The sequence below is a fragment of the Artemia sp. Qi Xiang Cuo genome, chromosome 13, assembly GCF_049724085.1.
Source record: "Artemia sp. Qi Xiang Cuo chromosome 13, ASM4972408v1, whole genome shotgun sequence".
Lineage (NCBI taxonomy): Eukaryota > Metazoa > Arthropoda > Branchiopoda > Anostraca > Artemiidae > Artemia > Artemia sp. Qi Xiang Cuo.
This window is the reverse complement of record NC_142806.1, coordinates 35,663,285-35,680,760: the sequence shown is the minus strand read 5'-3', so window position 1 is coordinate 35,680,760 and position 17,476 is coordinate 35,663,285. Positions and strand designations below refer to the sequence as shown.

At 36.2% G+C, this 17,476-nt stretch overlaps 1 protein-coding gene across 1 annotated transcript in view; it reads right to left on the bottom strand.

The window, feature by feature from the left end:
* The window catches only part of Prp5 (pre-mRNA processing factor 5), a 186,667-nt gene that overhangs the window by 151,739 nt on the left and 17,452 nt on the right, over positions 1-17,476 (bottom strand). The window lies entirely within an intron of this gene.

Genomic DNA, 17,476 nt, shown 5'->3' with positions numbered 1-17,476 from the left:
ATCGTAAATTATGCAAATTCTGTACTGTTCACAGATACCCTTTAGTACAAAAAGAGAACAAGTTTGGTCTTGTTGGTTTGTTTGGCCAAGAATTCTTAGGGAGTGTTTGATATAGGGAGCGTTAACTCTCACTTATTGGTTTATGCCTTAGCTAGTATATGTATGTAATAATATTTACCCTTGATTTATATATAATTCGCGTTCTTATTTGATTTTTATTGGCTTGTAGACATCTGTCTTGTCCCAGTCTATAATTTGTCACTATTTTCATTGTTCTGCTTGCGTAAATGTTCGCTTTTGTTTTGTTTTTGTTTTTTTTTGTACTCTTTTCCTCATTTATAATCCGTCTTTTTCAAGTTTTTGTAGACGGATTTTTTTTTCAATTGGGTTTCCCAACGTTTCTGACAGATATACTCCTAACACTTTAAAAGACGTGAAGATGAAGAGGTATCAATGAAAATCAAAAAACACTATGTGTACCCAGGTTATCAAAACGGAATATATACGATAACTCTCAAAAGGATTGAGGATCAAGTCAAAAATTCCAAGAATCGTTGAGGTGAGGAGAGAGAGCAAGCAGACCACCAATTACGAAATGGGCAAAGGGGGAAGGATAAAGAATTTGTCACTGATCTGTCAAAAAATTCTCTATGACGAATTCCTGGTGGTATTTTTTTTTTCAGGGGAAGGTAGCAAGATAAACCGAACTATGTGAGCTATGAACCCCTGTGAACTTAAACCTGTTAATAGTGATGTAGAGATATAAATCGACAGACACTCGGTTATCAAAATGGCGTATCTGCGATAAACCACGAATAGCGTTGGGGGTCGATTTTAAACTATCAGAGAGTGGTGGCAGGCAAATTGTTCACCAAATTTTGACACACGGGAGAGGAGAGAGGGAGGACAAGAATATGGATATTCAATCCATTTCAGTTTGGCGGTGTGAGATCATGTTTATCAAAATAGCATAGCCTAACTGCAATACCTCAGATACCAGTTTGGGAATTGAGTCTGAACTTTAATGGCTTGTTGCAGGGATGAGGGAGTGTCGCAGGCATAAGATAAATTTTTTTGGGGGGTGGGGGAGGGGATGAAAATTTAGAACTTACATTTGTGAGTCACTAGGCCAAGGTAACCGGAATGTATGAAACAATTTTATGTTGGGGCACGGACCTCTACAAAATGGACTAATGGAGTTTGGATAAAATAGACTTTCCAATTGGCTTGAAACCAATGTTCAGAGGCCCTTGGGTCAGAGACCCCAATACACAAACAGAAATGAAAAAAAAATTTAAAATTGTTTTAACATTTTTGCACAAAACTATGACCCATTAAACATTTTGAATGACAATTCAAATTTGATCTAAAACTTAAATTGTAGTAGAATATTTTAGTTCTTAAGTAGAGGAGGTGAAACGGAACTTAAATATATTCCTAAAAGTTAACCATAATATGACTATGTCATTAAACAAAAAAAAATTAATTATAAAAACACTTTCCAAACTAAAAGATTTCAAAGAAAAGTAAATAGTACTATTAAAACCTAAAGCGTAGAGTTAGGGGAATAAAACTTCCAAAAGGATCCAGAGCGTAAATTAGGTACTGGGAGTTTTCCTTCATGCTCCTAGCTGTACTTCTTCAATGTTTTTCTACCTTAGAAGGTCACAAAATGTTTTCCTGTGTTTCGAATTATACTGATTTTCCTTTAGTCTAATTTTTAAATCACAATAGTCATGATTTGAGTAGGTTTTTCAGCCATATCAGGATTTTTTTTTCAATTTCAAAACATTTTTAAAAACTTTTTAGAGCTTAATGTGTCCAGATTTAGCAACAGTATGAGGCTCACTCAAAACAATTTCTTTTCACCATTTATGCTGTAGGTCAATACACCATGCTGATATCCTAAATATATATTTTAATTCGATTTCACCTCTCCCCCCAAGTCAAAATTCAGGATCCTATTGGTCCCACGGCACCACCTGAAAATTCTACTCAGTTCCTCCCCAGCAGTTCCTGAGCTAATAGTAATATGTTATTTTGACAACCAATGAAAACATGGTTTCTTTCGGTTTGTACTGCTACTTCATCAGGAATGGTCAAAATCCTTAGACGTTCCCCTCTGCCCCTACCCAAAGTCCAATTCACCCCCCCTTCCGAAAAATTCTCTGAAACTTTCAACTTGATCCCCCAAGCTCTCCCCAAGGCAATTCAGATATACTGTTTTGATCACCTGGCAACACATACTGTCATTTGATTTACCTTGCTACTTTACTTTGAACGATACTGTATGTTCCATAGGGGTAATAGCACAAAAACGTTTAGGTGGATCAGAGAAATCCTAATTAGTCACAGTCCTAAGTAGTTGCACTCGCAATCACAGCCACAGGTGGTTGTAGTCACAAGCTGTTACAATCGCAGGTAATCCTACTTGCAATCAATCATAGTTGCAGTAGGAACTATTTGGATACACAAGTAGTTGCCGTTGCAGTCGCAAGTAGTTCGAGTTCCAAGTAGTCACTGCTGCAGTCACAAGTCGCAGCTGCAACTACTTGCAGTTGCAGTCGCAGCTAGCTACATCCACAAGTAGTCGTCATTGCAAGCAGTTGCAATCCCAAATAGTAACAAACACAAATCGCAAGTAGCCACAGTCACAAGTAGTTCCAGTTACAGTCACAAGCAGTTGCAGACACAGTTACAAGTAGTTGCAGTCACAGTTACAAGTAATAGTAGTTGCAGTTACAACTTGTTGTAATCGGAGGCAGTCAAAGTCGCAGCAAGTATTCCGACTAACAGTCGCAACTAATTGAAATCACAAATGCAAATAGTCACAGCTTAATCGCGAGGAGCCACAGTCAAAAGTCGTCACGGTCACAAGTAGTCACTGTCGCAAATACGTGCAGTTAAAGTCACTCTCACAAGTAGTCGCAGTTGTAAGTAGTCATAGTCTTAGTTGTAAGTTGTTGCAGTCAAAGTCACAAGTAAACACAGTCGCAAGTTGTCACGGTCACAAGTATTCAAATGTAACCACACAGTTGTAGACACAGGTAATCACAGTTATAGCTAGCTGCAATCACAATTAAATGTAGAAGTGGTAGTAGTTGGATTAGTATTAGTAGTAGAAGGTTACAATTTCCTCTAATTTAAAGGGATATCCATGTTAAAGATATTGTCCATAGAGCTAATGCGTCCATGTCTCTCCTTAAGCTCTTGATTAGATTTAACGTCCCCCTATCCAATTCTTTAAGGATCTATACTTCCTTGGTCTGCCTGCATTTTGAATATGCTTGTCCAGTTTGGTATCCTGGCATCTCCTGCAATGAATCAGAAAAAATCGAATCCATTCAAAAAAGAGCCCTGAGAATAATTTTTAAAGAAGCGAAGGTACCATACTTGCTTCTTCTAAAAAAAGCCAAGCTGGAAACTCTTGAGCACAGGAGAGGAATGTTGTGTTTCTGTTTTGCAAAAAAATGCAATAATAAACCTTTGCACAGAAAACATTTTCCCCAAAAGACACTTTCCACCCAGACGCTGCCTGTCACATACTGTCTCTGAACCCATTCCCATCTTGTTCCCCCATCCATTGCTTTACCTTCAGGTATGAAAAAACCTTTGTTCCCTTCATTACTGATAAAATAAAACGCTAGTTTTCCTTTTTTTTGGTACTGGTAATACCCAAGTTTTATGTTCGTTTGATTCTTTTATTCCCTCCCCCTTTTTATATGTTCTCTTTTAAACCTTTTTAACGTAGCCTATATTTTATCGTAATCCTTTTTAGTTTTTATCTTTATAGCTTTCTGACATTTTGCTGCTTAATATTTTTGACTAATGAATGGTTTTGCCATTCTGATACTGTTGTTTTTGGCATTGTTTTGCCAGTTTTTTAGCTATTTACTTTTTTTACGTTTTTTTTGTATTATGACTCCGAAATGCGAATTCGGCCCCTCAGGGCTTGTCAGAGAAATTTTTGAAATAAATGTCTTATTTTATCTCACATGCTGCTTTAATATTTTTGTTGTTATTTATTTGTTTTTTGATCCTTGTTTTGTGTCTTTTTTTTAGTCATGACATGCTTATGTTATCTCCAGCAATTGCAGTGAATAAATATATTCTATGTTTATAAGATATAGCGTGGATGTATGTAGTGGGCTGTATGTTTCTGCCAGTGGAAGGGGGATAAGATGAAAAATCTGATTTTAGGAATGAGATAAGTAAGTAATTATAATTGTTTTAAAGCACTTTTTAGAATTTTTGATAAATAATATAATTCTCTACTGGCAAATAATAAGGAACAAGATATTACCTTAAGAACATAAAAAGATGCACTGAGTGGTGTGTTAACTTTCTGCCTAGCTAAGTAATTCAAATGACTTTAAATTTGCTATTTTGGATAAGTGAATAACACTTTCAGGAATTAGTGCAAAGTCTAAATTATACCATATGAAGGTTAGCGTGGTCCTTATTGTTCAAAGTAGGAATTTCTTCAGGATCTACAAGCCATTGCTAACGACGTCCTCGAACCCACTAGTTCTTTTGGAATGATCATAAATGTATCAAAAACAAAGACTATGTGCTGCTCTTGAAAGCCGCAGGATACCTGAAACTTAATGGAGAGAGTATCCAGTGCTTCGACGAGTTCCCTTACCTCGGTAGTCTGATCACCAGCTACAACAGTCTATCAAAATACATTAAAGGAGTCTTGCCCTCGCGAGTTCCAATTTCGAGGCCTGTATGCCCATTTATCGAGGCAAGGATTTGTGTCTGTGGTTTAAGACACGACTTTTCCACACCCTTATCATCCCCATTGCAATATACTCATGTGAAACATGGACGCTGTAGGTAAATGACAACCGTCGCCTTGCTGCATTTGAAACTAAGTGCCTCCGCCGCATCGCCTGGATCACTTACCTTGATAGAATCTCAAATGTCAAACTTATCAACCACCTTAGAGCATAACAAACCATTCTCATGACGATCCAGCTCCAACAAATTTAATGGCTTGGTCATGTACAACGAATGAGTCGGTCCCGTCTCCCAAAAGTCACCTTCGAAGGCCAAATTCACGGTTCTCGTCCTCATGGTCGTCCCCCAAAAATGTGGAAGGAAAACTTTGCACCTCACCGCCTCTCGGACCTTCTTTGCCTAGCAGAAAACCATGAAGCATACAAAAGGCACATCCACGCTATTGCGAAGAAAGAGGCCCCAAGACGACCTTCAAGGACGGATGGGACTTAAGTCAGTAAGTCAAGTCATATTGACATTAAGAGGTCTCTACCAGAGGTTAAAATTTTGGTTACTGCATGCTCATTGCTCAATGCTGCATGTGTTGCACAGTTTTCAACCGTCAACACTACACTCTAGTATAGCATGGTAGCTCTCTGAACTGTTGGACTTATTTACTTATTTATCTGTAGGCTTCCCAAGACTTTCAGACTGCTTCATCAGACGAGTGCGTGTTTACAGCTATTTCACTTGTCGTCACAGATATCATAGCATTTGCTGGGATGCAGACACTAGCGGATCAACCCTGTGATGATTACCGTAAACTTTTAGACTTGACAATCATATTCTTCGGTGGCACGTCATCTAAGGGAATCTCGTTCAGAGCTCCAGCTGGACTGCATCAAGCAAGGTGGATGGCAAAGGCCATCTATGCGCTAAAGATCTGGATGTTAAGAAGTCAGTTCAAACTCACAAAAAAGCAAGAAAAGGCTCTCGCTCATATTTGTCAATTCACTGTGATCATCTACATGAAAGCATGGTTTCAGGCATCTTCAGCACCATCAGCCCTCACATTAACCTCCAACTTCTCAAGCACATCTACAGCTACAAGAAAATATTAGAATCGATATCAAAAACTACCATGAACAAAATAATAAGACACCTATGGTACATATCAGAGGAATTGGTGGCCCTCGCTTTCTTTGACGACGTCGTATGAAACGACACCAAAGATCATATGGTTATGGCTCTGCAAACATCAGGAGCAGAGCACCCTCTGAAGAGAATAAGAGTGGACCCGTTGACACTGGGGGAGAAGAAGTTAAAAAACTTTGTCACGCAGAATACCAACAGATTCTTCAGCATTACCGGATTGCCTTCATCATTCCTAACTAAGAACATTGATTTGTGGTCAGTTGACAAAGACTATCAGGCAGTTAAGAATATAGTGCCCAGCATGAGGGTAATCAACGACATTGCCGAACATGGTGTTGCACTGATGAATGACTATAACAAACTGCACACAATGTCTGAAGAACAGAAATAGTTCCTGTTGCTATTTGTCAAGGAGTCCTGACAGAGTTACAGTGATCGAACCAAAAAGACACTGATGGACCAGTCTGAACCCCATATGTGAACTGTGTAGTTTGACAATTGAAGTGACTGGACACTATTACTATTGCTGGTTATTTTCGGTTTTGTGTACAGCATCTCAATAGTCATGTTTGATACTATTTAATTAAGCGGCATTATTGTGCGTTTTTTTTTATCAAGGTTCGCTTATACATTCCTAATACTTATGATAGGGACCTCTGAAATTGAAAATAATGCTAAAATGTTTGTTTGTTATTCAATTATAATCAGAATGGAATCATTTCAGACTGTGCCCCATAAAAAAAGAGTAAAAATGTTTTTCCAATTTGCTAAGGACCACCCTAATAAAGGCCTTTGAAGTGCCTACCTGCATCCTCTTGGCCTACAAGGGGTGTTAACCTTTGGTGAAATTTTGTAAACTTCAGCTACTTGTTAGGACCAGAGGCACAGTTGAAGAAAGCCCTAAAACATTTTGAAACGTGCTTTGAAACAATTATAAATACTTATGGATTTCATTCCCCCAAGCATATTGTTCCACCTTAAAAACTACTCAAATCATTAGAATTGTGTTTTCAAAACCCAAGTTAAACAAAAAGTTTACTCAAATAAAAATTACAGAAATTTTTTTTTCCAAATTCAATAGGTCTCCTGTGCTTTCTTCTAAGTCTTCAAAATAGAGGAGTAGAAATTAGAGCTTGAAATTGTGCTCTCAGGGCATGCTTTAGGCCCTGAAAGTTAAGCCCCCCTTGCTCAGCTGCTTTCCAAGATAAAAAAAAAACAGAAAGATTTTGGAGAATTTATTAATTTAAGGTAAATTTGTGGCATAGAATAGAAAACTGATAAAATAAAAGAAATATACCCTTCAATTCTATATTTAATGTCTGGTTAATTTATGGCATAGAAAAGAAATTTAATCATAGGCAGCACAATTGCACTGCCTAAATAAAGAGCAAAATGGGCTCTATGCATTATTTTTTTTTTTTCTTGAAGGCACTTTGTATGGAAGGTTTTGTTGTGGCAACTTGAAAGGGGGCTCATTTGATTGGACATTGAAAGTCCTAGTTCTCTCTTTTAGAATAAAGTGATTTGAGGGCAACCAATCCTCCTATCATGCCCAACTGAAAGGTCCAATATCTATGCCTCTCTGGATGATATGAACACCAATAGCCCCTTGGTCAAGGGCTCTAAGCTGCCCAGTTTGCCTTTTGTATAAATGTAGGATATTTTGTTGGTTAGGATAGATGGCCTTTGCCATCCACCTTGATTGATGCAGTCCAGCTGGAGCTCTGAACGAGATTCCCTTAGATGGCGTGCCATCGAGGAATATGATTGTCAAGTCTAAAAGTTCACGGTAATCATCACGGGGTTGATACGCTAGTGTCTGCATCTCAGCAAATGCTATGATATCTGTGACGACAAGTGAAATAGCTGTAAACACGCACTCGTCTTATGAAGCAGTCTGAAAGTCGGCTCTGGCAATAAACTGTCAGGTGTTCTTAAACCGGATGAAAATTGCTATCTCTGGGCCTTTGCTAGAACCAAGGCAATCAAGAACCACTGCTTGTAAGCCTATTTCTTAGATATGATGTCAACCAGCAAACCAAAGCATGTCCTTATCAAGTTTTTGTTCCAGAAGGATACAAGCACCATTTCTTGGACCAGAATTGACAGATATGGTGTCAAAATACATGCACTTTACATTATCTGTAATGTTCCAATCCACAGCTGCTTCAAAAACTGCTGCCACATAAAATTAGCCAGTTCCCAAGGCTAGCTTTGGAACGCCGAGAAGCTGATCTATACCTGCTCCAGAGACCAAAATTGGAAGGCGAACGACAATCTGTCTGCTGCAGATATCCTCAAGGAGTTTTCCATCCCAGTGTATAGTTAGAGGAAGTGTTGTTGGTTTAAAGTCCTGTTGTAGATTTTTGGCTATTATCTGGCGCTGCTTCATCCTGTCTCTGCGAATTGAAGAGCGATTGACATTGTATTCAGCAGGATCATGACCAAGGTGTTGCAGAGTCAGAACAAGAAGTAATGCAGCACTTCTGTCACTAACTTTAGCCACATCCAGACAGGCTGACATTTTGTCATCCAATATGCTTACTCGTCCTCTTTTTTTTGACATTTTGCTGAAGTTGACGGTTTTATGTCTTCTGTTTTGGGATCTCTAATTTCCTGACTTTTTTTGCTGTCAGTGTTGCTGTCAGATGATGATTACAGTGTCACTCTCTTTTCCCTTGTTTTTCTTTCTTGCCTCTCCTTCTCAATTCTCATGTCCTGGTACTCTTTCCTTTTCTGAGATGATGCTCTTTTTCTTTCTAAAACCTTGTTGACACTCCCCATCTTTCCACGGCGTCCTAGTTCCCGCTACGCTAACAGAAACTCACGGTCTTCCTTAATACGTATCATCTCCATCGCTTTAGCGTGGGCAATGTCAAACAAAACGTCCAGGTCCACTTTCCACTCTTCTTCCTTCTTTTTTTTTCAGGACGCTTTGTCTCAGAACGCTTAGCTTTGTTCCCTTTAGTTCTCTTCAGGTTGTCATACTCCTTGAAGAGATACTGAATTTTGTTTACCACATGTTTCTTGAGCCTCGTTAGAATGTGTGCCTTTGCCCAAACTGCAACAACGGCTGTGGAATGTGCTGCTTCACAGACTGTCTTGTTCGTCCCTTGCTTTTAGTGATAGAATAGCGCCATGACCTTCTTCGACGGTAGTTTTGTTTAAATCAGTGACTGACAATTGCCCGATGAGCCATATGTTGGTTTCACTTCTTGTAGCTGGTTTTAATATTGCATCAGTGCTGTCACTTGTACAAACCATGCAGTCCATGCTGTCACTCATTGCTTTGTCAGTGTCAGTGTGTCTGCAACAACGTATCAGATTAATAAGACTACCTGTATCAATGTGAAGCATAATTAATGTATTGTAGTTCATAAAATAATAAAAAGTTAAAATTTGCATTTTCACTCACATTGCATACAACAAAAATAGCGTCCTGTGTTGAAATGCATTATGGGAAGCCTACAGATAAATAAGTAAATAAGTCCAGCAGTTCAGAGAGCTACCATGCTGTACTAGAGTGTAGTGTTGACTGTTGAAAACTGTGCAACACATGCAGCATTGAGCAATGAGCATGTAGTACCCAAAAATTTTAACCTCTGGTAGAGACCTCATAATGTCAATATATTAGGCTTTTTTGGGATTCTGTGGTATTTTAACAATAGAAACAAGATTAGATGGTTCCTGTTGAAGAAATCCTACTTTGAATAATAAGGACCACCCTAACCTTTATATGGTACAATTTAGACTTTGCACCAATTCCTGAAAATGTTATTCACTTATCCAAAATAGCAAATTTAAAGTCATTTTAATTACTTTGCTAGGCAGAAAGGGAACACACCACTCAGTGCATCTTTTTATGTCCTTGAGGTAACATCTTGTTCCTTATTATTTGCCAGTAGACAATTAAATTATTTACCAAAAATTCTAAAAAGTGCTTTAAAACAATTATAATTACTTACTTATCTCATTCCTAAAATCAGATTTTTCAACTTATCCCCCTTCAACTGGCAGAAATACACAGCCCACAATATGCATCTATGCTATATCTTATAAAAATAGAATATATTTATTCACTGCAATAGCTCAAGATAACATGAGCATGTCATGACTAAAAAAGACACAAAGCAGGGATCAAAAAACAAATTAATAACAACAAAAATATTAAAGCAGCATGTGAGATAAATTAACACATTTATTTCAGAAAAATTTCTATCACAAGCCCTGAGGGGCCAAATTCGCATTTCAGAGTAATAATGCCAAAAAAAAATCATAAAAAAACAAATAGCTAAGAAACTGGCAAAACAATGCAAAAAACAACCATATCAGAATGGCAAAACCATTCATTAGTCAAAAATATTAAGCAGCAAAATGTCAGAAAGCTAAAAAGGTAAAAACTAAAAAGGATTACAATAAAATATAGGGTATGTTAATAAGGTTTAAAAGGGAACATATACAAAGGGGGAGGGAATAAAAGAATCAAACAAACATAAAATTTGGGTATCACCAGTACCAAAAAAAAGAAGAGGAAAACTAGTGGTTTATTTTATCAGTAATGAAGGGAACAGAGGTTTTTTCATACCTGAAGGTAAAGCATTGGATGGGGGAACAAGATGGGAATGGGTTCAGAGACAGTATGTGGCAGGCACCGTCTGGGTGGGGAGTGTCTTTTGGGGAAAATATTTTCTGTGCAAAGGTTTATTATTGCATTTTTTGCAAAACAGAAACACTACGTTCTTCTCCTGTGTTTAAGAGTTACCAGATGGCCTTTTTTAGGAGGAGCGAGTATGGTACCTTCGCTTCTTTAAAAATTATTCTCAGGGCTCTTTTTTGAATGGATTCGATTTTTTCTGATTCATTGCAGGAGATGCCAGGATACCAAACTGGACAAGCATATTCAAAATGCAGGCAGACAAAGGAAGTATAAATCCTTAAAGAATAGGATAGGCGGACATTAAATTTAATCAAGAGCTTAAGGAGAGACATAAACGCATTAGCTCTATGGACAAGATCTTTAACATTGATATCCCACTTTAAATTAGAGTAAATTGTAACCCCAAGTAATTTAAAGGAAGACAAAGATATATCTGGGGGGATAAGATTGAGGAAAAGGGGTGAGGTTCTAAAGAAACATATTGGCATTATCATAGATTTAGAAAAACTTACTCTCATGTCTAAGTACTTGATCATCTGCAATATCATTGAGGGTACTCATAGGGTTGCTTACTAAGTTTTGGTAGCAGATTTCAACAACCGTTAGGTCATCCACAAATTTCCATCTGTTGGGAAATTCCTTAGCAAGGCTATTTATCATAACAGAAAACAGGAGGGGGCCTAGGAGAGTACCTTGGGGTACTTCATTGTAGACAGGGAGGGACTGGAATAATGATTCTGATACTTGACCACTTGTGATCTATTTAATAAAAAGAAGGCAACCAATTTCACCAGGAAAGAATCAATATTGAAATTAGTTACAAGTTTCTCATTTAAAATGTTGCGGTTAATAAGGTCAAATGTTTTTGAAGGTCAATGGAAATTAAATTTAGCCAGCAATTAGGTATTTTGAGAATTTTCCCAGTTGATTCAATAAGAAAAACAAGGTAATGGGAAGTAGAAGTGGATTTGAGGTTCCCAAATTGCCCCAATTCAGGAAGAGGTAGAATTTTTTCTTTCAGCCAATCTGCAAGTAATCCTTCATATAGTTTAGGGAACATAGGAGTGAGTGAAATAGGATGAACACCCTCAAAACCAGGTTTCCATCTTTATTTTTCAAGGGGGTTATGAAACCCTGTTTCCAAATTTGCACATATTGGTCAGACTTAGGTACTTAGAGGTAACAAAATCAGCACTCGTCTCCATTTACCTTAAATTTGAGATAAATTTTAAACATAAATTTTAATTGCCGGAGAAATTTGTATTTTGCATCAATATTTTGGTTTGGCAAGTAACAGAAGACAGCTATTGCAAAGATATTACAGGGACAGGGGGGTACCTCAGGTCTAATACTTAGCCAAAGGATTTCATTATACTCAGATAAATTAGGAACAGGAATAATTTTAGGGAAAAGGTTGCATTTAGTAAAAAACATGACACCATCTCCTTTTGTTTCCAAGTGGGTGATCTGAAGGGCAGGGTTTAATAAATCCTGAATAATCTGACAAAAAAAAGAGACCTTTATGGTCATGAGACCATACTTCTGAAACAGCTATAACATCAACTTGATTAAATTCTGACAGCACCTTGAGTTCTGTAAGTTTGTCAAAATTAAGGCTTTCAGCATTAATGATAAAAAATTTTGGAAATTTAAAGCAACTGGGGAAACATGACAGGCAATGAGTTCCAGCAATTCTTGGGATGGGTTTTAATTTAGGGCTGTGGGATGGAGCAGATAATTTTTGGGTTGGACTATTTATTACAGGATAATTTCCACATGTATGAACTCTCAAACAGAGTCACACTGGTAGGGTAGCCAGGGGGATAAAGTACAAGGGATGGGGAAAAGACTTCCTGGTAATCCAAGAAGAAGTCAAATTGGGAGTGTTCATTATATGGGGGGATGGGAAGGCAAGATGATACTGGGAGAGGGTGTCTGAGTGGGGAGGGATTAGGTTTAATTTGTTAAATAACAGGTAGTCCATAAACAGTCAGTAACTTCTTGGATGCATGGAGAGGAACAGAGTTGAAAGGAAGTGGATTTTATGGAGGAATGTGAGTGGAAGGGGGATAGTCTAAATTGAATAAAATGATTTTGAGGGTTAGGTTGACTGGACATGTGTAAGTACTTAGGGGCAGAGGGTTGTTTCAAGTGATGGATTCCTGAGGTATACTGTTTCAAGGTCAATAAATTAAGATAAGTCATAAATAAAATTAATATGTGTCAAGAATCAATTTTTACAGTGAAAATAGTGATCACTTATAAAGAATCTATAAGAATATTAAAAAATATAAATGGTTGGTACATTCAGAAGCACTCACATGCAAAAACCTGAAATAAACTGCATCAAACATCCAATATTTTTCAAGGCCATATTATCAAAATACCAAGTAAAATAATGGACAAATCATTTGCAATAGCTCTTGGTACTACAGGCTGGTTGAGTCATTAACTGTAGATAGTTCTTTTTTATTCGTTGGGGTCTAGTGAATTACCCAACTACTTGAGTTTAAACCAGCCAACTAGTCAGATACCAATGGAGTTCTATATGCACTATAGAATTAGCTGACTCGTTGGCTATTAAGATCCCACTTATATATAAATTTGAACTTAAATTACTGTATCAATAGAGTTCTATATAAACTTTAGAATTACCAAACTAGTTGGCTATTCAGATTCTTCTTATATATAAACTCGAGTTAAAATTAGTCAACTAGTCAGCTATCAATAGAGTTCTATATACACTATAGAATTAGCTAAATAGTTGGTTATTGAGATTCCACTCAGGGCCCTCACATATGGGGGGGACGCCCCCCCAATGTTTTGGTCACTTGGTAAAAAAAAAATAGTTGGTAAAAGTGTGAAGCAAAGTGCTATGATTTTTCCTGTCCTTCTAAAATTCTTTGTTTGGTTAAATACAGAGAAAGTTCAAACTTGTCAGTAAATGCAGCAGTTTTACTGACTTATGCATTAATTATATGTATTGTATTTGAAACAGACATTATGCTAATTATTGATGAAAAACAGTTGGTAAAAATGACCAACCAGTCAGTAAAATCCCTTGCTCCACCCCCCCCCCCCAAAAAAAAAAAAATTGGCTAGTAACAACCCTGATTCCACTTATAGATAAACTTGAGTTTAAATTAGTCAACTAGTCAGCCATCAATAGAGCTCTAAGTACATTGTGGAATTAGCTAACTAGTTGGCTATTAAGGTTTCAGTTATATATACACTGAAGCTTGAAACAACTAAGTAGTCAGCTACAAATAGAATTTAAATACAATGTGGAATTAGCTAGCTATTTGTTCTTTGTGTTTTTGGATATCCTGCCAATTTATTACATTACTGTGACTTGTTAGCTAACAATTCTGGGTCTGCTATACTAACAAAAACTGTTGGCTAACAATTAGATGGTGGCAGAAAATCTTGAGTCATAACTTTAAAAGAATTCTAGTTAAAACTCAAGCTGTTTGAAACTTTTAGGGATTGTTTTTGGTCAAAGGGGTATATAAGGCAGCAAACAAAATAATTCATGAATACCAAACATGCTCTTTGTTTGCAAGAACCTCAATATGTTATTATTTTGGGTTTCAGTTAAAAGTGCATGATGCTTTTTTATTTAATTTTCCACACAAATTGTATACATACCTCAATGTGATGTCCAGTTCAAATCAAACAATTTGAACTGGAGTTATTAGGAGTTTCAGAAACTCATATCCCACAGGTAGGAAGCATAAAATTAGGTGATATAGAATTTGTTTACTCAGGCAGGAAGGATGGGGTACATAGACAAGGAGTAGGGATCACAATGAATAGGGAAGCTTTTAAGTCTTGTTTAGGCTGGGAAGGTATTAATAATAGAATCCTAATTGCTCATTTTATGACTAAAAAGTTCAGAGCATCAGTTATAGTAGTATATGCCACTGTAGAAGCAACTGACAGATATACTAGTGACTTTGATGAATTTTACTTATAATTACAGGAGCAAGTAAAAAGGGTCCCAGGTGGAAATATGATGTTTTTACTAGGAGATCTTAATACCCAGGTTGGTAGAAATAGGGCTAGATGGTAACCTAGCCTACATAAATTTGGTGTTGAAAAAGAAAACAGTAATGGCTACAGAATTCTGCAAGTGTGTAGGTATAACAATCTAGTTATAACCAATGCAGTGTTTGGTCATAAAATGGCCCATAAGTTAGCATGGTATTCATGTGATAGTAAGACAGTAAACTTTAATGATTATGTTATAGTAAACTGAAGACTGGCAGGATCAATACAAGATAATAGGGTATATGGGAGTGCTGTTATTGATGTTAAAAGTAAAGATCACCATCTTGTAGTGTCTTGGGTTAATTTAAAGCTGAAATTTCAGAAGGGTAACTACCTCCTGGGAAATTATGATGTTGATACACTCCAAGATGAGAATTTGAGAGAAACTTTCCAGGAACAGTTGAACACTAAATGTGATAGTTTAAAATTTGACAATGTGGAAGATGGTTGGAACAATTTTAGAAAAACACTTTGTGAAGTTGGTAATAGTGCCTTAGGGAAGAAAGTTAAGACTGAAGCTAGGGATATTAGTGAAAAAGCTTTATGTTTAACAGAGAGGAAAAAGGCTTTGTACAAGAATAATCTGAGTGAAAGATCATATGAAAACAAAAAAAGGTTTAAAGAAAGTGGAGAAAGCATTAAAATATGAACTAAGGAGGTGTGAGATGGAGACCATGGATAAAATTGCCAGGGATCTTGAAGATGCTGCTAGACAGCATAATAGTAAAATATTGTACTGGCATGTTAATAAATTGAGAGGGAGTGTCAATCTAAACTTGTCCCAGTTAAAGATAGGAACAGGGCCACAATTATTGATAAGGAAAGAGTTAAAGAGAGATGGATAGAACATTTTAAGAATGTGCTAAACCATGATAGAGTTGCTTTCTTAAATAAATTGGCTCTGGGGTTAGAAATAAGTTACTAAAGATTATGAATCTTTTTAAGCCTTTAAGGGCTCAAAATGTAATTTCATTCAGAACCAATTATTTAATTGTGAAAGAGCATAAAAGGGCATCAAGTGATATATTTGGTTTCATCATAGGTAAATTGTGTTGTAAACTATACAACACAAAATTGTGTTGTATAGCTAAATCTATAGTGTGCACAGAATCTGAATAAGGTTTATATTAACACACTATCAGATAGATAAAAAAAACATATCACTAGCATCAGAATTTCATCCTGAATCCAAATATGACACTCATTTTTGTTGCAAAATATTTTCAAAATTACTTCTAAGCTTCTTTAAGTTTCTTCAATTTTCTTGTTTTTTTTTGTTTTTTTTTTTTTTTTACAAAAACATCATGGAAAAGTAATAAATTTTGATCTAGTATTTTCCATATCAAATTTTTGAAATTGAATTTTCACCATGGGCATAAATTTAGAATTGTGGCCCCTGGTAAGGAGACATGTTAAGAAAACAATTCTTACTTTAAAATATGTATAATGATCCTAGTTTGCATATTATCCAAGGGGAGAACCATTATCATCAAGTCTTTTCTCTTTTTCCAACTTAAAAGAAAAAGATTCTATTTTTTGCCAAGCTCTCGTCAAAATGCGTAAATCTTTTGAAATTGCTGCTATAAAAATTGTTTATTATAGACAACGTTCATCCGGGTGAACAAATAATCCACTGGTAAATGAATAATCCACCAGGACGCAGATAAAGCAGTGGCAATTATCCATCATTAAAAAAAAGCATTTATCTATCATTAAAAAAAAAACGGAATTAACAATGACTGGGACAAACCTAACCTAACAATATTTTCTTAATATTTATAGCAATATTTTGTATTTTTGCCACTGCTTTATCTGGATTATTCATCCACCAGGATAAACACTATCTATAAGAACAATTCATAGGCTAACAGTAATTTCAAAAGATTTATGCATTGCATTGAGAGCCTGGAAAAACTTGTAATTTTTTTCTTTTAAGTTGGAAAAAGAAGGGAAAAAGAGCAAAGACTTGATGATAAAGATTCTCTTCTTGGATAGTAAGCAAGCTAGGATCATTATACATGTTTTTAAAGTAAGAATTGTTTTCTTAACATGTCTCCTTATCAGGGGTCACAATTCTAAATTTATAGCCCACCATGACATTTCTGCAAAAAAAAAACAAGAAAATAAAAGAAGCTTAGAAATAATGGTAAAATTCTACTTTAGTTACTTTTGGCTATCTTGGAAAGGGGTTGGGTTAGGAAAATGAAACTTTCAGGGATGGATGTACATGCTAAGGTTTGTCCTGGGAAGGTACTTTGAAGTACCTACCTCCACTCATCCCCCCTCTATATAATGGTAAATTACTGCACGTTACTAGTTGTTTTTAACTCATATTTCATCCTATATTACTATCATAAATATAAATCACTGCTTACCTTACACAGCTTCTGCTTTTAACCTTGTTCATTAAAATATATATCCAAAATCCTATTTAAATCCTAAGCCATTTAATTTTCAACTCATGCCCACTTTCTTTATGGTATATGAAACCAGGTTTGTTGTGATGTCACACTTGCCTTATCAGAAATCCTTACCCTTAAGGGTAGCAGGCACATGCCAAACAACTCTGTTGATAAGACCATTTAAACTGTATTAATTAAGGAAAGGATTTGACAACAGAGACCAGTAAAAATAGCCTAATCCTTTTTAGAGGACAAATTATGTCATGGGAAGATGTTTTTGAAATTCCCCTTCCACCCAAACTTAAAATTTTCTAAAATTCTACTTTAGAAGCTTTTAAAATATTTCTAAAGTACTAAAAGATAGAGTGCTAAAAACATCGGAATTGACTTCAGAGGACACATTATATCACGGGAAAAGGTTTTTGAAATCACCCTTCCCCCAAACTCAAAATTTTCTAAAATTCTACTTTAGAAGCTTTTAAAATATTTC